Source organism: Schistocerca cancellata, chromosome 2 (assembly GCF_023864275.1).
Source record: "Schistocerca cancellata isolate TAMUIC-IGC-003103 chromosome 2, iqSchCanc2.1, whole genome shotgun sequence".
Lineage (NCBI taxonomy): Eukaryota > Metazoa > Arthropoda > Insecta > Orthoptera > Acrididae > Schistocerca > Schistocerca cancellata.
The window spans coordinates 858,561,044-858,584,740 of record NC_064627.1 but is presented as its reverse complement, the minus strand read 5'-3'; the positions used below and the strand labels follow the sequence as shown (position 1 = coordinate 858,584,740).

Genomic DNA, 23,697 nt, shown 5'->3' with positions numbered 1-23,697 from the left:
CTGCGTTTCTTTAAAAATAGGAACCCCCATTTTTTATTACATATTCGTGTAGTACATAAAGAAATAGGAATGTTTTAGTTGGACCACTTTTTTCGCTTTGTGATAGATGGCGCTGTAAAAGTCACAAACGTATAAGTACGCGGTATCACATAACATTCCGCCAGTGCGGACGGTATTTGCTTCGTGATACATTACCCGTGTTAAAATGGACCGTTTACCAATTGCGGGAAAGGTCGATATCGTGTTGATGTATGGCTATTGTGATCAAAATGCCCAGCGGGCGTGTGCTATGGATGCTGCTCGGTATCCTGGACGACATCATCCAAGTGTCCGGACCGTTCGCCGGATAGTTACGTTATTTAAGGAAACAGGAAGTGTTCACCCACATGTGAAACGTCAGCCACGACCTACAACAAATGATGTTGCCCAAGTAGGTGTTTCAGCTACTGTCGCAGCTATCTGCACATCAGTAGCAGACAAACTGCGCGAGAATCTGGAATCTCAAAAACGTCGGTGTTGAGACAACATCGATTGCAACCGTACCATATTTCTATGCGCCAGGAATTGCATGGCGGCGACTTTGAACGTCGTGTACCGTTCTGCTACTCGGCACAAGAGAAATTAGGGGACAATGACTGATTTTCTGCACGCGTTCTATTTAGCGACGAAGCGTCATTCACCAACAGCGGTAACGGAAACCCGCATAATTTGCACTATTGGGCAACGGAAAATGCACGATGGCTGCGACAAGTGGAACATCAGCGACCTTGGCGGGTTAATGTATGGTGCGGCATTATGGGAGAAAGGATAATTGGTCCCCCATTTTATCGATGGCAATCTAAATGGTGCAATGTATGCTGATTTCCTACGTAATGTTCTACCGATGTTACTACAAGATGTTTCACAGCGTGACAGAATCGCGATGTACTTCCAACATGATGGATGGCCGGCACATAGCTCGCGTGCGGTTGAAGCGGTGTTTAATAGCGTATTTCACGACAGGTGGATTGGTCGTCGAAGCACGTTCACCGGATCTGACTTCCCCGGATGCGTCAGCGCATTGTCAATGTATGTGCGAACATTACGGAAGGCGAACTACTCGCTGTTGAGAGGAATGTCGTTACACGTATTGCCAAATGCATTGAGGTTGACGGACATCATTTTGAGCATTTATTGCATTAATGTGGTATTTACAGGTAATCACGCTGTAACAGCATGCGTTCTCAGAAATGATAAGTTCACAAAGGTACGTGTATCACATTGGAAGAACCGAAATAAAATGTTCAAACGTACCTACATTCTGTATTTTAATTTATAAAACCTACCTGTTACAAAAATTGTGAGCCATATGCTTGTGACTATTACAGCGTCATCTATCACAATGCGAAGAAAGTGGTCCAACTAAAACATTTATATTTCTTTATGTACTACACGAATATGTAATAAAAATGGGGTTCTTATTTTGAAAAACGCAGTTGATATCCGTTTGACCTATGGCAGCGCCATCTAGCGGGACAAGCATAGCGCCATCTGGTTTCCCCGTTCAAGCTAGACAAGTTTCGTTCTTTGTAGTTTTTTCGTTTGACGCTTATTTCGTGAGATATTTGGCCCGGTCACGATTAATGGACCACCCTGTTTACGTATGTATTAGATAAATGATCGCGCAAGTCTTAAGCACTGAGAATCGGCGTCTGGCGTCGTGATTGGTCGCCAGCCCACAAAGTTAACAAACGCATCGTAAAGCCGACACGTAAGCGGGAAGCCCCGATGTGTTGACACAGCAGTGGCAAATTGCCAGTCACACTCATCGGCCAAATATAAAGACGCGTTCAACCGAAGAGGATTGTACGCTATTTCAGAACATTTTGTTTGCAATCAACTAACGCAGTACAATCCATTGTTCGACAACGTATAGGCGCCACTGGCACACATATCAGACGGGCTGCTTGATAAGGCCTATAAAGTTTAAATCGGTCTAGCTGCAGTACTATTTAGCGAATATTTGACTGCAATAAGTTTCGTTATGTCTATCTTTAACCGCTCCACAGTCTCACAGAGTGCACCAGAGCCTAGGTTTGACACTGGAATACACCGAGGAATCAACCCATTCCATCCATCCACTGTGGATGACGAATTGGAAGTATGATTTAAATTGGAAGTTTATGTAGATATGACATGTAAAGAGTGCCTTTTGAATGTGATACGTTTTACTGTATCATGAAATAGTTTTCGAGCCACTATAAGCTCACCGTCAGGTGCAGGTATTACAGTACCGTCATTTGCCGGACTGTAAGCAGCTAAACGCCAGGGTCGCGGTGTATGCATTGCATCTTGGTATGAATGACGTATTCATTTCGAAGCTTAGTTAAAATGCAAGGTATTGTAATGAATTCGTCACTGTTGTCACGCAGTAACATAAATTACACCGTCAATCATAAAATATACCAGACAGCGCACTCCTTCAATCAGTTGCCAACAGTCGGCATTGAAGCTACGAACGGAGGCATTTTACACACTTACGTACACACACGCTAGTGCGAGCAATTTATTGTTCCAGTGTTTGGGAGTCATTAAGTAGGCGTAGTGGACATCGACCCTCTCTGCTAGTATCGCAACAGGTAGCTGTTGCCCAACGTCTTACACTTAATATTTCGACATCCGCATCTACATCTGCATCGCTAGCCACTGTATAGTTCATCGCGAAGGATACTAAAGCTTTTGACTTAAAAGTTAAATTCTGAAATTTGTTACGAGACAGTTGATTTCTCGTTAGACCACTCATTCCAGCTACTAATTAAGAGGCTGCCCTTGCACGGTCAAAATGCTGCGGCTCTAGTACTTTCAGTTAGCAGGCCAGACCATACCAGAATTATCAGTTTTCTTTCCTATTCCAATCGCATACTGACTGAAGGATAAATGTCTATACGCCACTGTACGTGCCCTACCTTTTTCTCGTGATCGCTACTCGACAATTGCCATACAGTTTTCTCCGAATACGGATTCTCTAAATTCACCCGACGGTGTTTCATGAGAAATACCATGTTCCAAGGATTCCCATTGTCCAAACAGTTCTGTTACTTTTTCGTATGGATTACACAGTCCTGTTACGATCCCAGCAGGGCGTCTCTAAATTACTTCATTGCCGCCGGCCGCTGTGACCGAACGGTTGTAGGCGCTTCAGTCCGGAACCGCGCTGCTGCTACGGTCGCAGGTTCGAATCCCGCCTCGGGCATGGATGTGTGTGATGTCCTTAGGTTAGTTAGGTTTAAGTAGTCCTAAGTCTAGGGGACTGATGACCTGAGAAGTTAAGTCCCATAGTGCTTCGAGCATTTGAACTTCTTTGTCTGCTGTCGTGCCTATTTGATAAGGACTCCAGAAACTGCAACAATACTATGCAATTGGTCATACGAGGTGGTTGTACGCGATTTCATTAACATCTTAACAACTGTAAGTATTCCATGCCTTCGCTAATACAAACTTTATGTAATCATTCCGGTTCATATCTTCCTTTCTTTCTTCTTGCGTTCATGGAATAGGCCTACAGCCTTCTCCGTCTCCGTTCAAAACCATCTGGTCCTCTGCCGCCCTACGTGTGCTAATACTTGTGTAATTAGTGACTAATCTGTCTTACACTATTTTAATATTTTAGTATTTTAAACATAGCTGCGCAACACCAAATTAAAATATAGCCCTGTAAATAGGGTTTGTCATGTAAATAAAAATTAGTACATGGATGTTGCAGAGCTCACAAGCTTGTGAACTCTGCAACATCCATGTACTAATTTTTATTTACATGACAAACCCTATTTACAGGGCTATATTTTAATTTGGACTAATGGATCTATGCAGATATTTGTAAAAACGACGATGATACATCATTCCATATTAATATAATACTGCCGCCTTCTGAAGAAGACAGATTTAAATCTGTCGAAACCTAGGTAAAGATTACTTTATCCATTGCAACTGGTCGGCTGTTTTTAGTCTTATTACTGTCTTACACTATTCTGTTTTCTTGCTTTTATACAGTGTACATACCGTTATTCCCTTATAATCTTGTTATGTACTTTACCTCTGTGGCTACGCGCATTACCTATCTTCAGAAAATTCTGTCAAGCGTCTGCATTGATATTTCCTGTTACAATTGCAGAGAGAGGCACGTTGTAATGGATGTGGGTTTTACTGCAGATGAAGAGGCATGCACAATGTAGAGCAGCATGCAGAGTTGCAACAACTATGTCTTCGTACTGAAGACCACGACAAACAACAACATATTATAATAGGGGTAACTTTTACTTTGAAAGTTTTTAGCTTTGTATTCTTGGTATTACCCCTAAATACTTATAGGATGTCATTTGTTCAATTTGTGTACAGTCGTCGTCGTCGTCGTCGTCGTCGTCGTCGTCGTCGTCTCCTCCGTCTTCCTAGACTATAGCTTGTTCCTTCAGTCTACCCTGAGATTGTGGCGCCATCTTTCCCTTGGACGGCCAATATTTCTCTTAGCAGTTGGCAATTTATTTCTTATGATTTTCACAATCTTCCGTTTATCCATCCGATCTTTGTGTTCGTTCCACTCCTACTTTCTCTTATGTACCCACTCATCATTGGAGTACACTTTACATTCCTTTCCAGTACTGTAAACACCGTGCTACTTTATTTGCTTTCTAACTTCCATTTGGAAATCCACTGCTGGACTGTTCTTCCATCCACGTACAATTCGCATCTAATTGATACGACGGATGTGGCCATCAATTTGGTTTTCTGAGTGGATGTGACCATATTTAGGTTTTTGGCTGCCACGTTAAATATATGTAAAAGTTTCTGCGGGTTGTCTTCAATGTTTGCCAGTAGAACTGCATCGCCAGCGAACCAAATGATTTTTATTTCTTCGTTCACCATTTTGTAACCCTTACTAGTCAATACCTTGTTTGTCACCTCGTTCATGATTACATTAAAAATTAACGGGCTCGTAGAGTCACATTGTGTAATACCACTATTAACAGCTATGCTGCTAGTTAACTCGGAACCACTTTTCGCCTGGATGCGGTAGTTGGAATAAGTGTCTTCAATTGTTTTTATTAAGTTGGAAGGAATCCCTGACTGTAGAGCAGGATTGCCACATCTATTAACTGAATCCTGTCGAAAGCCTTCTGCAAATCAATAAAACAAAGATTAGCTGGTCCGTTGTATTCAACGGACTTCCTCACAACCTGGCTAAGAACGAATACTACATCTGTGCATGACCTACTAATCTAAAACCATACTGCTCCTTTGCAAGGTTTATAACGCTTTTTATATTACTTCCTTTTTTTTAGGAGTTTAAGAACTGAACCCAGTAGATTTATCACTCCGCAGTTGGGAGAGTCTTTCATATTTTCCTTTTTTGTACATGAGGATTGTAGTATTACTTCTTCATTCGTTTGGAATTTTATTTCCACTTATAACATTGTTAACCAGCTTGGTTAATACATTAAATGTATTCGCAATTGCAAATACGGACAACCATCAGGTTTAGTAGAATGGAATGACGACAATGAACACTTGTGCCCGACCGGGACTCGAACCCGGACTTCCCGCTCATCGCGAGCGGACGCCTTATCATTTGGCTATCCGTAAACGACTCACGGCCAGACCCAAACTTCTATAAGTCGTCAACCATGCTTCTATAGCCTGTACTCTTATATTCAGTATGTATGTTCCCGTACATAAGAGGTTATTTACTTTAAAGTCATTTGCCCGGTGTCGGCGGATAAATACGATATTGCAGTGCCTGCGTTATTCTGAATTACGACACCGAGTTCCTTTTGACATGCACGGATGCCCAAGGGAACAGTGAGTTGTGCACGGACAGCCAAATGGTAAAGGCGAACGCTCGCGATGAGCGGGAAAATCGCATTCGAGTCCCGGTCCGACCCAAATTTTCACCGTCATCATTCCATTCTACAGCTGATGGTTGTCCATATTTGCGATTGCGAAGATACATAATGTAAAGGGAGAAAGGAATAATGTAGATAATTTTAGACTTATTTCTATGCCATCAGTGTTTGCAAAAGTTATTGAAAAAGCTGTCTATTTAAGGATAATGGATCATTTTATATCACACGACTTGCTATCAAATGTTTAGTTCGGCTTTAGAAGTTGTTTAACAACTGAAAATGCTATATTCTCTTTTCTCTGTGAGGTACTGGATGAGTCAAACAAAAGATTTCGAACACTTGGCATATTTTTTGATGTAACTAAAGCACTTCATTGTGTTGATCACAAAACATTGCTTCAGAAGTTGGACCATTTCGGAATACGGGGAGTAGCTCACAATTGGCTCACCTCTTACTTTAGCAATAGGCAGCAAAATGTCATTATTCACAATGTTGATAACGGCTGTGATGTGGGATCTGAGTGGGGTACTGTCAAGTTGGGGGGTGCCCCAGGAATCAGTGTTGGGGCCACTCCTGTTCCGTATTTATACAAATGATATGCCCTCAAGTACTACGGGTAACTCTACAACATTTCTGTTTGCTGATGACACTAGCTTGGCAGTAAAGGATGTTGTGTGCAACATGGCTCTGTTTCAAATAGTGCAGTACATGCTCTCAGTTCATGGCTTACAGAAAATAAACTAACGCTAAATCACAGTAAGACTCAGTATTTACAGTTTCTAACACACAAATCAACAAAACCTGACATTTTAATTTCACAGAATGGGCATATGATTAGTGAAACTGAACAGTTCAGATTTCTAGGTGTTCAGATAGATAGTAGCTGTCGTGGAAAGCCCACGTGCAGGATCTTGTTCAGAGACTTAATACTGCCATTTTTACTATTCGAACGGTATCAAAAGTGAGTGATACTTCGACACGAAAATTAGTCTACTTTGCTTATTTTCATTCGTTGTTGTCGTATGGTATTATATTTTGGGGTAACTCTTCCCATTCTAAAAGGATATTTTTGGCTCAGAAACGGGCGGTTCGGGCAATAAGTGGTGTGAGTTCACGAAGCTCTTGTCGACCTCTGTTCACGAGTCTGGGCATTTTGACATTGGCCTCTCAATACGTATATTCCTTATTGTCGTTTCTTGTTACCAATATTAGTTTATTCCCAACAACAAGCAGGTTTCACTCGGTTAATGCTCGGCAGAAATCAAATCTGAATTAGGATCGGACTTCCTTAACTCTTGTGCAAAAAGGTGTGCAGTATGCTGCTGCATGCATTTTCAGTAAGCTGCCACTGGAATTCAAAAATCTTAGCAGTAATACACGCACTTTCAAATCGAAACTGAAGAGTTTCCTCATGGGTCACTACTCCTATTCTGTCGAGGAGTTCCTTGAAAAATTAAGCCGATTTTTACTGTATTGCTGATAGCGTTTACTTAAACTTATGGACCGACTTTTTTAAGGTTCATGAACATTTATTTTTATCTGTCATTACGTTTATGTCTGTAATTTCATGTACTGACACGTTCCATGACCTTGGAGATTTGCTCCTCAATCTGGTCCTATGGAACTTGATGAGTAAATAAAAAATATTCCATAACGACTGTAGTTGCCGCAAGGCATACATGTCCAAAAGAACTTTGCATCGTAGTTCAGAATAACACAGGCTTTGCAATATCTTGTACAGGTCTGTTTCAAGAAGGGACGTCGAACAGATGTGCAGAACTATAGACCTATATCTCTAACGTCGATCAGTTGTAGAATCTTGGAACACGTATTATGTTCGAGTATAATGACTTTTCTGGAGACTAGAAATCTACTCTGTAGGAATCAGCATGGGTTTCGAAAAAGACGGTCGTGTGAAACCCAGCTCGCGCTATTCGTCCACGAGACTCAGAGGGCCATAGACACGGGATCCCAGGTAGATGCCGTGTTTCTTGACTTGCGCAAGGCGTTCGATACCGTTCCCCACAGTCGTTTAATGAACAAAGTAAGAGCATATGAACTATTACACCAATTGTGTGATTGGATTGAAGAGTTCCTAGATAACAGAACGCAACATGTCGTTCTCAATGGACAGAAGTCTTCCGAAGTAAGAGTGATTTCAGGTGTGCCGCAGGGAAGTGTCATAGGACCGTTGCTATTCACAATATACATAAATGACCTTGTGAATGACATCAGAAGTTCACCGAGGCTTTTTGCAGATGATGCTGTGGTGTATCGAGAGGTTGTAACAATGGAAAATTGTACTGAAATGCAGGAGGATCTGCAACGAAATGACGCATGGTGCAGGGAATGGCAACTGAATCTCAATGTAGACAAGTGTAATGTGCTGCGAATACATAGAAAGATAGATCCCTTATCATTTAGCTACAAAATAGCAGGTCAGCAACTGGAAGCAGTTAATTCCATAAATTATCTGGGAGTACGCATTAGGAGTGATTCAAAATGGAATGATCATATAAAGTTGATCGTCGGTAAAGCAGATGCCAGACTGAGATTCATTGGAAGAATCCTAAGGAAATGCAATCCGAAAACAAAGGAAGGAGGTTACAGTAGGCTTGTTCGCCCGCTGCTCGAATACTGCTCAGCGGTGTGGGATCCGTACCAGATAGGGTTGATAGAAGAGAGAGAGAAGATCCAACGGAGAGCAGCGCGTTTCGTTACAGGATCATTTAGTAATCGCGAAAGAGTTACGGAGATGATAGATAAACTCCAGTGGAAGAGTCTGCAGGAGAGACGCTCAGTAGCTCGTTGCGGGCTTTTGTTGAAGTTTCGAGAACACACCTTCACCGAAGAGTCAAAGCAGTATATTGCTCCCTCCTACGTATATCTCGCGAAGAGACCATGAGGATAAAATCAGAGAGATTAGAGCCCACACGGAAGTATACCGACAGTCCTTTCCACGAACAATACGAGACTGGAATAGAAGGGAGAACCGATAGAGGTACTCAAGGTATCCTCCGCCACACACCGTCAGGTGGCTTGCGGAGTATGGATGTAGACGTAGATGTAATTGTTCAGTTAGTGGACATCCTCGGTACTTCAGTAATTCGTTGGGGATGGTATCATTCCCTGGAGACTTGATACCAGGCAGTACACGGATCTTTCTCTGTTCAGCTGTGGGCTTCGCAGCAGCTGAGCGAGCGGGCCCGCGCCCACGGGACCGCAGTGGGTTTGCGGCGGCACGCGCCGCACTGCAGGCCGGCCGGCCCGCTAAGCGAGCGCCGGGGTCAACGACCGCGCCGCCGACGCGGCCCACTCCACTGCCCCAGGGACGCGCCGGCCGGGGTCGCCGACCGCGCGCGGCGAAAGTGCCCGCCGCACTGCGCACGCGCGCCGCTGCCGCTTTCACTGCCGCCGCGCACCTGCCGCCATCCGGCGGCCGCCGTGGGAACTGCCGCCGCGCCCGCATCTCGCACGCGCGCGCCTCTGGCGATCCTCCGCAGAAGCTCACGGCCACGCGCCGTCGCCAATTGGAGGCTGTATCGCCAGCACCATCTCTGCCGTGCGCGCGCGAAGATATATTGCATTCAGGAAGTAAGCTTCAGCGACAGCGTTGACGGATAAGATCTTGCGTGTTCCTGCTGGGCAGCTACGAGGACAGAGGCCTCAGCCTACGATGAAAGACGCTGATAGTTTCAGAGCGGTAAAACTCTTTATATGTCTCTTACGCAGTTTACTACTTCGGAGGACTGTTCTCTAGATTGCAATTAGAGCCCCTTCTCTGTAAAGAGACCTAACAGAGTGTCGGGCACGTTTCGCGGGCGACTTCGACGCGTGTCAAGTGGACACTACTGGTAACGAAATCATCGACTTTATAAACGACACAGTAAACTGGAACACAGTTCAAATGGTTCAAATGGCTCTGAGCACTATGGGACTTAACATCTATGGTCATCAGTCCCCTAGAACTTAGAACTACTTAAACCTAACTAACCTAAGGACAGCACACAACACCCAGCCATCACGAGGCAGAGAAAATCCCTGACCCCGCCGGGAATCGAACCCGGGAACCCGGGCGTGGGAAGCGAGAACGCTACCGCACGACCATACTGGAACACAGTTCCTCTAAACTTCCCGCTCTCTCTCTCTCTCTCTCTCTCTCTCTCTCTCTCTCTCTCCACCCTCAAATTCCTATCTCACCAAAACTTACAGTTTCTGTCTGCAAGAGATTGAAATGGGTCCTCACATATATCTAATATAAAGTAAGTATGTATATAATATAAAGTAATAATAAAGTAATACATTTCTCCCTTCACTGAATGCCGGCCGCTGTGGCCGAGCGGTTCTAGGCGCTTCAGTCCGGAACCGCGCTGCTGCTGCTGCTGCTGCTACGGTCACAGGTTCGAATCCTGCCTCGGGCATGGATGTGTGTGACTTCAGGTTAGTTAGGTTTAAGTAGTTCTAAGTTCTAGGGGACTGATGACAGATGTGAAGTCCCATAGTGCTTAGAGCGATTTTTAATCATTATTCCACTGAGTACGCCACCAACATACACTATGTGATCAAAAGTATCCGGACACTCCCAAAAACATACTTGTTTCATATTAGGTGCATTGTGCTGCCACCTACTGCCAGGTACTTCATATCAGCGACCTCAGTAGTCACGAGACATCGTGAGACAGCAGAATGGGGCGCTCCGCGGAACTTCGAATGTGGTCAGCTGATTGGGTGCCACTTGTGTCATACGTCTGAACGCGAGATTTCCACACTCCTAAACATCCCTAGCCCCACTGTTTCCGATGTGATAGTGAAGTGGAAACGTGAAGGGACACCCACAGCACAAAAGTGTACAGGCCGACCTCGTCTGCTGACAGACAGACACCGCCGACAATTGCAGAGTGTCGTAATGTGTAATAGGCAGATATCTATCCAGACCATCACACAGCAATTCCAAACTGCTTCAGAATCCAGTGCAAGTACTATGACAGTTAGGCGGGAGGTGAGAAAACTTGGATTTCATTGTCGAGAGGCTGCTCATAAGCCACACATCACTACGGTAAATGCCAAACGACGCCTCGCTTCGTTAATGAGCGTAAACATTGGACAACTGAACAGTGGAAAACCGTTGTGTGGAGTGACGAATCATGGTACACAATGTGGCGATCAGATGGCAGGGTGTGGGTATGGCGAATGCCCGGTGAACGTCATCTGCCAGCGTGTGTAGTGCCAACAGTGAAATTCGGAGGTGGTGGTGTGGTCGTGTTTTTCGTGGCGGGGGCTTGCACCCCTTGTTGTTTTGCGTGGTACTATCACAGCACAGGCCTACATTGATGTTTGTAGCACCTTCTTGCTTCCCACTGTTGAAGAGCAATTCGGGGATGGCGATTGCACCTTTCAACACGATCGAGCACCTGTTCATAATGCACGGCCTGTGGCGGAGTGGTTACACGACAATAACATCCCTGTAATGGACTGGTCTGCACAGAGTCCTGACCTGAACCCTTTGGGATGTTTTGGAACGCCAGGTCTCACGGACCAACATCGATACACCTCAGTGCAGCACTCCGTGAAGAATGTGTTGCCATTCCCCAAGGAATCTTCCAGCATCTGATTGAAAGTATGCCTGCGAAAGTGGAAGCTGTGATCAAGGCTAAGGGTGGGCCAACACCATATTGAATTCCAACATTACCGATGGAGGGCGCCACGAAGTTGCAAGTCATTTTCAGCCAGGTGTCCGGATACTTTTGATCACATAGTGTAGCTTCATGTCGGCGAACTGGTTTCCTGCATGCATGAAAGACACACACTCGTTCAACACGTTCTTTAGTCTATTTTGGCCGATCCATCCTCTTCCCTTTGTGCAAAGGTATAAAAACAAAACTGTTAGAGCTGGTCTTTCATCTGATGTATTATTTGTAATTGTAAGTTGATTGAAATAAATGCAACAAAGCCTTGAAGCCTGTCTATTCATTTTGAAACACCTTATTTACCGTAAATTTTTTGGATTAATATTGTTTTATTACTGCAAATATTTTCATCTGGTTTTTATTTATCGCAAAACTTTTGAATATTGTTACCTTTGGCTGAAGAGCGATGGTTGTTCGCTGCAGTCTGTTCCTTCGCGGGGAATTGAAAAATAACAATAATGAAAAAAAGGACCTTCGACAGTGTTGAGATAATCGGGAACACCGAATGATCCTAGCGGAGAGGTCAAAATGTCTAGTGTGAACATATTTGAAGAGGAACATGACGCGGCAGCTTAACAACGTGTAACATTTCACCTGCCGTTTTCGTTGCTAGCACTTTATGTTCGATGAAATGGATGGTCTCATGCGCACCGATTCAATTTCACTTCAGTGAAAGGGAACGTCACGGACCACTATCGAATCCTTTCCCCCAGCCCAGCTATTTCACATACCTTGTGGGAGATCCTCTGATACAGTAATGCTCGGAATAGGAAATTCCAAAGGCGAAGCGATTTTTTGCCAGCATGAAGTATGCTATTTCATTTCATGTCCCTCAAACCTAACGCTCAGACAGTAACAATAGCACCGGCAGTAATGACCTTACGTACTAAGAATGATCGTCAAGCAAACTGGCAAGACGTCGAGGTTTCATTGTGCCTATGTATGCAGTGTCACAGTTCACTTATAAACGGCAGTTTTGGCGCGAATATTTATAGAAGTTAAAGTCCGTGAAGAAGTCGAAATGACTAACAATGAATACAATTTCAATAGAGATGACGGCTACAGTCTTCAATCTCCGTGGCTACCCTCCATGGAAGTAAACACGCAGCTACGGAGGACAAAGTACGTAAACAGCTACGACGAAACTTCGGAGGCGGCAGAACAACAAACATTAAAGCAATATATATGACGACGATTTATTATCCACGGCTGTGTAGAGAAGCTATTGAACTATACTAGGTGTTTCCTTAAGAGCGTGCAGAATTTGCAGAACCACCGGCAGAGAACTGATGAATGGTGCAAGCTCTGGCAGTTGACCCTGAACTTAAATAAATGTAACATATTGCGCATACAGAGAAAAAGAAATGCACTGCTGTACAGCTACACTATTCATGACAGACAGCTGGAGACAGCGTCTGGCGTAAAATATCTGGCCGTAACTATCCAGAGCGACCTTAAGTGGAATGACAACACAAAACAGATGTTGTTGTTGTGGTCTTCAGTCCTGAGACTGGTTTGATGCAGCTCTCCATGCTACTCCATCCTGTGCAAGCTTCTTCATCTCCCAGTACCTACTGCAACCTACATCCTTCTGAATCTGCTTAGTGTATTCATCTCTTGGTCTCCCCCTACGATTTTTACCCTCCACGCTGCCCTCCAATACTAAATTGGTGATCCCTTGATGCCTCAGAACATGTCCTACCAACCGATCCCTTCTTCTGGTCAAGTTGTGCCACAAACTTCTCTTCTCCCCAATCCTATTCAATACTTCCTCATTAGTTATGTGATCTATCCATCTAATCTTCAGAATTCTTCTGTAGCACCAGAAAACAGATAGTGGGAGAAAAAAATACCATACCCAGATTCAGCGGAAGCATCTTAAGGAAATGTACTCATCCACGAAAGAAGTGGCTTACAAGGCGCTTCTTCGTCAGTTTCTTCAGCATTGTTCATCTATCTGGGATCCCAGTCAGGTAGGACTGATTGAGGAGATAGAGAAGATCCAACGAAGAGCGGCGCGTTTCGTCACGGGATGTGTAGCTGGCGATAGCGCGTTACGGAGATGTTAAGCAAACTCCACTTGCAGACGTTACAAGAGAGGCGTTGTGCATCACGGAGAGATTTACTATTGAAATTTTGGGACACCACTTTTCAGGAGGAGTCTGACGACATATTACATAGAGGATGCTCGACTGAAAAATATGAGGTAGGGATCCTGGGGTCGAAGAAGCCAGCTTAAGGAGATAATACGAATAATCACATTGCTGTATACTTGTTTATTTATATTATGAAATGATAATTAAATTGACACCCTAGCTGCAAGCAGGCGTTGATACACTTCATTGGGGACATGTTCTTTCGGGAACAGATACTACCGTCATATATAGTTAAAAATATGGGTTCCCGGCCTTTGACCTTCTTGTGCGAACGCACACGCTATGCCCGAACTCGTACGGGACTTGGTAGATTAATCTGCCGCGAGTAATGAGTATGATGGGCAAACATCTATTAGGCGCACTGCGAATGTAGTGTTGTGGACATGTTGGGAATGTGGATCTCACGGGAGGCGTGCAAGGGGTAAGTCCCTGCAGACGCACTATCCTCTGTGCCCGCGGTGGCTCAGATGGATAGAGCGTCTGCCATGTAAGCAGGAGATCCCGGGTTCGAGTCCCGGTCGGGGCACACATTTTCAACATGTCCCCAATGAAGTGTATCAACGCCTGCTTGCAGCTAGGGTGTCAATTTAATTATCATTTCATTTCTAGCAAAGCTGCATGGTCATCGACGGTAACTGTTCTTTCGGGAACAGATACTACCGTCATATATAGTTATTTATATTAGTTACAGTTAACTGCAAATGCTGTCACTGGCATGAACGTACCATTTGTAGTGTATCTTACAAAACGTGCTGAAACCGACGGCCACCAAGCTCAATGCAAGCATGACGTCGGCGAACAAGATTCTGACGCACCCTGACGAACATCCCTGCTGTGTTTCGAATCACATCACAGGCAGCTACAATTCTGGCAACTAATTCCATTTCCGTATCCACTGGTGTGTCACACACAAGTGATGGATGATGCCTGTTAGGAAATCGTTCCCTGTACAACCTTTCAGCTGCGAGAGCATTCTAACGTACTTCCCCATACATAAGGTACACATTAATGAGTTCTGCGAAACTGTACCAGTACTGCTTTATCGTATTTTACTGTACGTCCCTGAACAGCACTGTGTAATGAATGGGTCTGTCGTTGATTCATAGCACGTTCTGTCATGGGACAATGTAAATACGATACAACAGAGCCATCTTATGCACAAGTAAACAAAACCTGCTTCATAACTTCCTGGTAATCAGGTTTGTCAAATGGTTCAAATGGCTCTGAGCACTACGGGACTTAACTTCTAAGTTCATAACACCCTAGAACTTAGAACTACTTGAACCTAACTAACCTAAGGACATCACACACATCCATGCCCGAGACAGGAAATCAGGTTTGTCGTTCTTGTTTTCTTGCAGGAAATAAAGAATGTACATGTAAATAAACAGCACAGTACGTGCAAAATTTTACGTCTGTTAATTGTAAATAGGCTAGAAGACAGTAATGTTAGAGCGGTAGACAAGTTTACATCCGTATCTCCTGAAGCTGGCTTCTCTGACCCCTGGTTTCCTACCTCAAATTGTTCGGTGGAGCATTCTCTATCTCCTGTTAGATTTTTTGCATGTCCTTACAGAAATACCGTGTGTCAACATTGGGGTAGTTTTAAGGGGGGAAAAAGAGATCATGACACTTAACGACATATGGACAGCAGCTCTGCAGAACCGCTGAACAGTTTTTTTTATCTCTGACAAGACATCAATCGATAGTTAATTGACAAGGTCTCTGTTTATCACGTGTAACTCCGGCCACGCCCCTTTTTCTGCAGTATATATGTCGCTCTCAGATGCCCGACCAGTCCGTCGGTAAGACTCAACAGAGCAGCAACGCCTTTGAAAATGTCCACCGCAATTCTGGACGAAAAGTTGTGAACAGAAAAGTTTCGTGGACTACGACCTTATACGCTGAAAGATTTACCAGCAGCAAACATTTCGAATCCCGCTCCCATCCATCAGTATCTGCTTTCAGTAAATTATTTATTTATTTGTGGCTCTGGGTGGCAGAGACCATTCAGCCAACAGTAACAAAAGTGTCTTAGTAACCTAACTGGAATGTTCACAGCAGCACAATAAAAACAGTTAGATGTAGAAATATTTAAAAAACTGAAAGACGAACACTAGACAGCCATCAGCAGTTAGAACACTGGTTGTGATCGGCAACTTGGAGACCGTTTGCAGCTATTCACTGACTTCATGTTCCCGAACAACGATGGAACCTGTATGAATTACGGTGCTCCAGGTCACCGGGCCAAAATTGTCCGCGACTGATTGGGAGAACATAGTGGACGATTCGAGCGAATTATTTGGTCACCCTGATCACCCGACACGAATCCCATCGAATTATGGGACGTAATCGAGAGGTCAGTGCGTGCACAAAATCCTGCACAGGGAACACCTTCGCAATTATGAATGGCTCTACAGGCAGTATGGTTCAGATTTCCAACGACCTGAGTCCACGCCACGACGGGTTGCTGCACTGCGCCGGGCAAAGAGAGATCGGACACAACATTGAGAAGTACCACACGAATTGTGACACCACAGTGTATTTACCCATGTCGATGGTCCACCAGTTTCAAAATGGTTCAAATGGCTCTGAGCACTATGGGACTTAACTTCTGAGGTCATCAGTCCCTAGAACTTAGAACTATTTAAACCTAACTAACCTAAGGACATAACACACATCCATGCCCGAGGCAGGATTCGAACCTGCGACCGTAGCGGTCGCGCGGTTCCGGACTGTAGCGCCTAGAACCTCTCGGCCACTACGACCGGCGGTCCACCAGTAGCAGACCTGTTATTTATCCAGTAAATCCTCCGGAAAAGCAGGGGAAAATTGTCATTTATAGGTGAGCCCGTCCCTGTCTTTCGTGTGTTCAGCCATCCAGGGACACCAGAGAAATCCCGAATAAAGTCTCAGAAAAGGGTTCGAAACGTCGAGCCGTACAGAATTTTCAAGGGAATATGAGGCGGCCCAACGACGCAGATTTTATAACTGCGTCCGGTGGTAGAGTCTCTCTCTCTCTCTCTCTCTCTCTCTCTCTCTCTCTCTCTCTCTCTCTCTCTGTGTGTGTGTCTGTGTGTGTCTGTGTGTTTTGTACACGGAAATGTGAGCCAGAGATGACTTAGCAACAACTCCTGAGCAGCTACTCGTTAAGCAGTAACGAGCCTGCTTTATGGAAGTAAGAGACTTGTAATTCAGCAGCCCGCCCATTACGGCGGCGTTCGCACCAGCCGTTTCCTCAACGCCGCTCATTTTGAAGTAGGTGATCTCTCTGTCGCAGTTGGCTACCTTTCTCTCGCCAGCGTCAAATCTTCGCGGCAGGGAACGTGATAATCTTTCGAACACCGCCGATTTCTGCATCTTCCAGTTCTAGCAAAACCAAGGACAGTGTGCCATATCCAACCATTTCGTAATCAACCAAATGACAATTATTCATTCGGCTGTGTGTTCAGGAGAATCACAGAATCTGTTGAACTGAATGAACTTTCTATTGAGTACAGAACGTGAATTGAGAGTAAATCCAAGAAAGACGAAAGTAATGAGAAGCAGCAGGGAAGAGAATAGGGAGAAGCTTAATTTCAAAATTGGTGATCAAGGAGGTAAAGAATTCTGCTCCTCTGAAAGCAAAGTAATTCGATGTGGTGTTACAGAAGAATATTGAAATTCAGTTGGACTGGTAAGGCAAGAAATGAGGTGGTTCTCAGCAGAATCTGCGAGGAAAGGAGCAGATGGAAAATGCTGAAAAGAAGGATGGTAGGACATCAATTAAGACATCAAGGACAAAATTCCACCGTTCTAGAGCGAGCTGTAGAGAGTAAAAACTGTAGAGGAAGACAGAGATTGGTATGTTTCCAACAGGTAATTGAGGACTTTGAGTGCGCGTGCTACTCCGAGATGAAGAGGTTGGCACAGGGGAGAAATTCGTGGCGGGCCGCATCAAACCAGTCAGAAGACGGATGATTAAAAAACGTGTCCAGAATGAATTCAGGACTTCGGAATGTGCGCCAATTTGCGCTTATTTACGAGCGACATTCAGAATATCCGATAACGATGTCTCCCGATCACAAACTTTATTGCACATGCAGTTCAATTATATGACGTGAACCTGGAAAGTTCTGGGGCTCGCAGTACTAGCATTTATTTTTCTATTTAGCCGTCTTTTTTGCTCAGTGCAGTTCCTTCAGTGTCTTGCTGATTGATAGATTCCGTCCCTGCAGTGCTACTCCGGAATCTCCGCAAAATGAACGTCTGTGGCTGCCGTAAATTTTCCACCGATTTCAAACAGGTTTCCAGCAGTATAGGAATGGATGGAAGTCGGAAGGTGCAAAATCAGCTATTTACTATGTACTATGACAAGGTCATCTTAGCATCCTTGGCAGAAGCATTGTCTGGAATTTAGTTCCTCAATGAGTTCGTTCACCACTAGATTCCACAATAAAGGGGACGAACTCCTCCTTGTGGGCAGCCTCTATTGGTGTTAATTACCCTCTTTTCGTTCATCATCGTAGCCACTATCTTCCTTCCACTAAGCATGGCCCTGGTCCACCTACATATAGTGGTCCCTAGGTCATGCACCTCTGCTGCCCTTTCCATGGAATCGAAGGTTGTGTTATTGAAGGCCTCCTCGATATCTAGGAATATGCAGAAGGCTATTTCTTGGAAGTGAAGAGCTTTCTCCATCCTCCCAACGAGTTGGTGGAGAGCTGTCTCTCATGATTTACCTGGTTGATATGCTTGTTTTATTGTAAGAATGTCATATTACTGTCTAGAGTTGCTGATAAAATTACTTAATTTAACGACCAGTTTCGATCCACAGACTAGCATCAGCTTCATAGAAGTATTTACGTCGTCATATTAGTTGCTATAAAATCATTGGCGGCAGATAAATATACATGAATTCGTCACTGTGGTCACACGGTACCCAACACTCTGGGAAGAAAACTAAAAAAAAAAAAAACGCACCACCATACAGTTAGGCAACTTTGTCACAAACTGATATTCAAACAGGTATCGACGGAAAATGCTGAACTGTGAACTTCGGTGGCCGATAGGTGAATGTGCAATTACACCACACAGCTGGGAAGCATAGTAACTAGGAGACGTGTCGATACCTGGGCATAAAGTCTTTGCGAATTTCATTTCGTGTACTCTGACAGTAACTATGCCTTGAAGACAGGCGCGTGAACAATATACGCAGATGTCAGCGTTCGAGACAGGACGTATAGTTAGGCACAAAGAAGCCGGTTGTAATAATCGGCGAACCGCAAGACATCTGAATGGGAGCGATGCCACTTTCGACAATGCTGGCAGGAATGAGAACTATGGACGAACGCAGCGTCAAGAAGGAAGCGGAGAAAACTTTAGAACCGAGCAATCATCAGAGCGGCACTAAGAGCCCCAGATTCGTCATCAGCGTTATCGATGCTACGTGCAACTATGCTTCAGTGGCCACAAGGACCATTAATAGGCGGCTTGAAGAAAGGGGGTCGGACTCAAGGCGCCACTTGCGCCTACCACCATTGATATCAATGCTACACCAGCCTGTGCACCAACAAGCTATTTGGAGTGATGTCGAGAACGTTCAGCCTGGAATCCAATTTAATGAGGTAGAATTGTCTTCTGTTGTGAGTGCCGCATCGAAATGACCAGCGAACACCAGCGAACACCAGCGAACACCAGCGAACACCAGCGAACACCAGCGAACACCAGCGAACACCAGCGAACACCAGCGAACACCAGCGAACACCAGCGAACACCAGCGAACACCAGCGAACACCAGCGAACACCAGCGAACACCAGCGAACACCAGCGAACACCAGCGAACACCAGCGAACACCAGCGAACACCAGCGAACACCAGCGAACACCAGCGAACACCAGCGAACACCAGCGAACACCAGCGAACACCAGCGGGATGCCAAACTGATTGTCACCTGCCATTCGGCCCGAAAACCAACAGTCGTGGTCTGGGATGACTTTCTGTTCACAGCAGGACCTCTTTGGTTGTCATCCCCGGCACCCTTATGGCACGGCACAGTGGTACGTCGGCGATATTCTACGCCTCGTTTGGTTGCCCTTCGTGTCAAGCCATACTGGGCTTACATTTCAGTATGATGACGCCCGCCCGACACGGCGAGTGTGTCTGCTACTTGTCTTCGTGCTTGCTACGTCCTACATTGGCCACCAAGGTCACCGGATCTCTCCACAGTTGAAAACGTTCGGAGCATTGGGCAAGGCCCTCTAACCAACTCAGTATTTTGACGATCTAACCGCGCCAACTGGACAGAAGCTGGCACTATTTCCCTCAGATGAACAGGCAACAACTTTGTCAATCGACGTCAAGGACATTAACTGTTTGCATAAGGGCCAGAGGTGGACCAAAGCGTTGTTGAATTGCTCAGTTTGTGAACATCTACGTCTACATACATACTCCGCAATCCACCATACGGTGCGTGGCGGAGGGTACCCTGTACCACAGCTAGCATCTTCTCTCCCTGTTCCACTCCCAAACAGAATGAGGGAAAAATGACTGCCTATATGCCTCTGTACAAGCCCTAATATCTCTTATCTTTGTGGTCTTTCCGCGAAATATAAGTTGGCGGCAGTAAAACTGTACTGCAGTCAGCCTCAAATGCTGGTTCTCTAAATTTCCTCAGTAGCGATTCACGAAAAGAACGCCTCCTTTCCTCTAGAGACTCCCACCAGAGTTCCTGAAACATTTCCGTAACACTCGCATGATGATCAAACCTACCAGTAACAAATCTAGCAGCCCACCTCTGAATTGTTTCTATGTCCTCCCTCAATCCGACCTGATAGGGATCCCAAACGCTCGAGCAGTACTCAAGAATAGGCCGTATTAGTGTATTTATTTATTTATTTATTTATTGTTCCGTGGGACCAAATTAAGAAGAAGTCTCCACGGTCATGGAACGAGTCAATACATGAAATTATAACACGATATTAGAAACAGATAAAATGAAATACAAAAAAAACATTCAGGTGACAAGTTGTAAGTTTAAATAAAGAAAATCAACAATGTAACACTGGAATTTGCTTAATTTTTTAGCTCTTCCAGGAGCTCCTCGACAGAATAGGAGTGAGCCATGAGGAAACTCTTCAGTTTAGACTTAAAAGAGTTTGGGCTACTGCTAAGATTTTTTAGTTCTTGTGGTAGCTTATTGAAAATGGATGCACAAGAGTCAAGGAAGTGCATTCCACATGCAGATTTGATTTCTGCCTAGTATTAACTGAGTGAAAGCTGCTAACTCTTGGGAATAGGCTAATATTGCTAACAACAAACGACATTAAAGAAAATATACACTGTGAGGGCAATGTCAGAACTCCCAGACTATTGAATAGGGGTCGACAAGAGGTTCTCGAACTTACACCACATATAGCTCGAACATCCCGTTTTTGAGCCAAAAATACCCTTTTGGAATCAGAAGAATTACCCCAAAAAATAATACCATACGACATAAGTGTATGAAAATATGCGAAGTAGACTACTTTTCGTGTTGAAGTGTCACTGATTCAGATACTGTTCTAATGGTAAATAAAGCAGCATTTAGCTTCTGAACAAGATCCTGGACATGGGCTTTCTACAACAGCTTACTATCTATCAGAACGCCTAGGAACTTGAACTGTTCCGTCTCGCTTATAATATGCCCATTCTGTCTGATCAAAATATCGGTTCTTGTTGAATTGTGAGTTAGAAACTGTAAAAACTGAGTCTTACTGTGATTTAGCATCAAATTATTTTCCACAAGCCACGAACTTTCTTCATGAACTACATTACTTGATACTGTTTCAATATTACACACAAGATCCTTCACTATCAAGCTGGTGTTTTATAAGCGGTCTCTTTTACAGATGAACCACATCTTCCCAAACTTCTACCAATTAACCGAAGACGACTATCCGCCTTCCCCACAACTGCCGTTACATGCTTGTCCCACTTCATATCGCTCTGCAATGTTACGCTCAAATATTTAATCGACGTGACTGTGTCAAGCGCTACACTACTAATGGAGTATTCAAACATTACAGGATTCTTTTTTCTAGTCATCTGCTTTAATTTACATTTATCTATATTTAGAGTTAGCTGCCATTCTTTACACCAATCACAAATCCTGTCCAAGTCATCGAGTATCCTCCTACAGTCACTCAACGATGACACCTTCCCGTACACCACAGCATCGTCAGCGAACAGCCGCACATTGCTATCCACCCTATCCAAAAGATCATTCATGTAGAAAGAAAACAACAGCGGACCTACCACACTTCCCTGGGGCACTCCAGATGATACCCTCACCTCCGATGAACACTCACCATCGAGGACAACTTACTGGGTTCTGTTACTTCAGAAGTCTTCGAGCCACTCATACTTGTGAACCAATCCCATATGCTCGTACCTTAGTTAGGAGTCTGCAGTGGGGCACCGAGTCAAACGCTTTCCGAAAGTCATGGAAGATGGCATTCGTCTGATATACCCTACATCCATGGTTCGCAAGATATCATGTAGAAAAAAGGGCGAGTTGCATTTCGCAGGAGCGATGCTTTCTAAAGCCGTGCTGATGCATGGACAGCAACTTCTCTGTCTCAAGGAAATTTATTATATTCGAAATGAGAATATGTTCGAGAATCCTGCAACAAACCGATGCTATATGTGAAGATCTCTCTCTCTCTCTCTCTCTCTCTCTCTCTCTCTCTCTCTCTCTCTCTAAATCATCCAATGTTTTCTGAAATAGTAATCATCTGTTTGCCTGCACTTGTACATTACATCTATCGTTTTCCGCCCCATTTGGATAATTTCTTCGGGGTGCGTTTGGCTTTTTGTCTGAAGAGCGTAAATCAAATCGCCAATGATAAACTGCGGCACACATTGCACTTATTCATGCTAAATCAGAAGTCTACATCAGCGTAGGAACGGAAGCATTCTACATATTGCCGACTGCACAGTGCACTTCTAATATTTACAAGCCGTACGACACCAACTTTTGGAAATTTTCTTTTAATTTTCTCTACCATTGTCTGCGGCGTTCAGTCTTCTAACATAAAGCGTATCTAGTTTGACGCTGTACCACGTTTATTCCTGCTTTGATAATCTCTGCTTGTGGATTCAAAGAGACATTTCTTTAGTTCACATTGTCAATTAAAACTTCCTTGTGTTCTTGGCACCAAGACGCCATTTTATGCCTTATTTCTTTTCGAAATCACTTGTTCAGTGCGCCGCGGGAGTTGGAAAGTGCACAGCTGCAGACGTCAGCGTAAACCTCGCTTGAAAGCACACGTGCGAGTGAACGCTTCGGTTTCTATCGGCTGCATTCGTCTAACACCGGATGCTTTTTCATGCCCCGATGCCTTTCGTTCTGTGCAACGTTTAGCGTTATGGTGGAGGGGGTTAATGAGTTTAGGCAACACGCTCGACTCAACAGGCTCTCGTTGCGTCCTGTCGAAATTGTAAACAGCTCTTAGGAGAACTAAGGGCTATGCAACAAATGCAACCGAAAGACTCCGTTCTACCCCAGCGTTAGAAATTAACGTCCAGTTGAGGAGGCAGTCATCAGTGTCGCGCCTCTAGGTCAGAAGTTTGTGGCACAAAACCGGGACTCACACGTGGCACGTACAGCTCAATTTGTGGGCTAGCCGAGATTCGCCTACGGAAGCGAATCTGTTGTCATACATAAGTGACATGAAGAAGCACTGCCCTAAAGTTTGTCGCGTCGCATGTGATACAATCGTCTGCACGAACGTAGGAACGTCCATAGGCCGAGTGTGAGGTGGAACACCGCAGTACTTTACAGGCAGGGTCCTGGTTGACGTGGTAGGCCATCAACTTCCGAACTTTGGAATGACTTACATTCTCAGTTACAGGAAAACCTACAGTTCAACATGGATTCTGATTCTCGGTACTATAGCGGCCGTCACGAAAGTAGGCACCGCAAGGACGTCTCATCATCTTAAAGCATTGATAGTTAGG

At 44.5% G+C, this 23,697-nt stretch overlaps 1 non-coding gene across 1 annotated transcript; it reads left to right on the top strand.

Moving 5' to 3' along the window:
* The first annotated feature begins 14,170 nt into the window (after nucleotides 1-14,170).
* Trnat-ugu (transfer RNA threonine (anticodon UGU)) lies at nucleotides 14,171-14,245 on the top strand. Its single transcript has one exon. It is a non-coding gene; the product is annotated as a tRNA-Thr (tRNA).
* The last annotated feature ends 9,452 nt before the right edge of the window (nucleotides 14,246-23,697 follow it).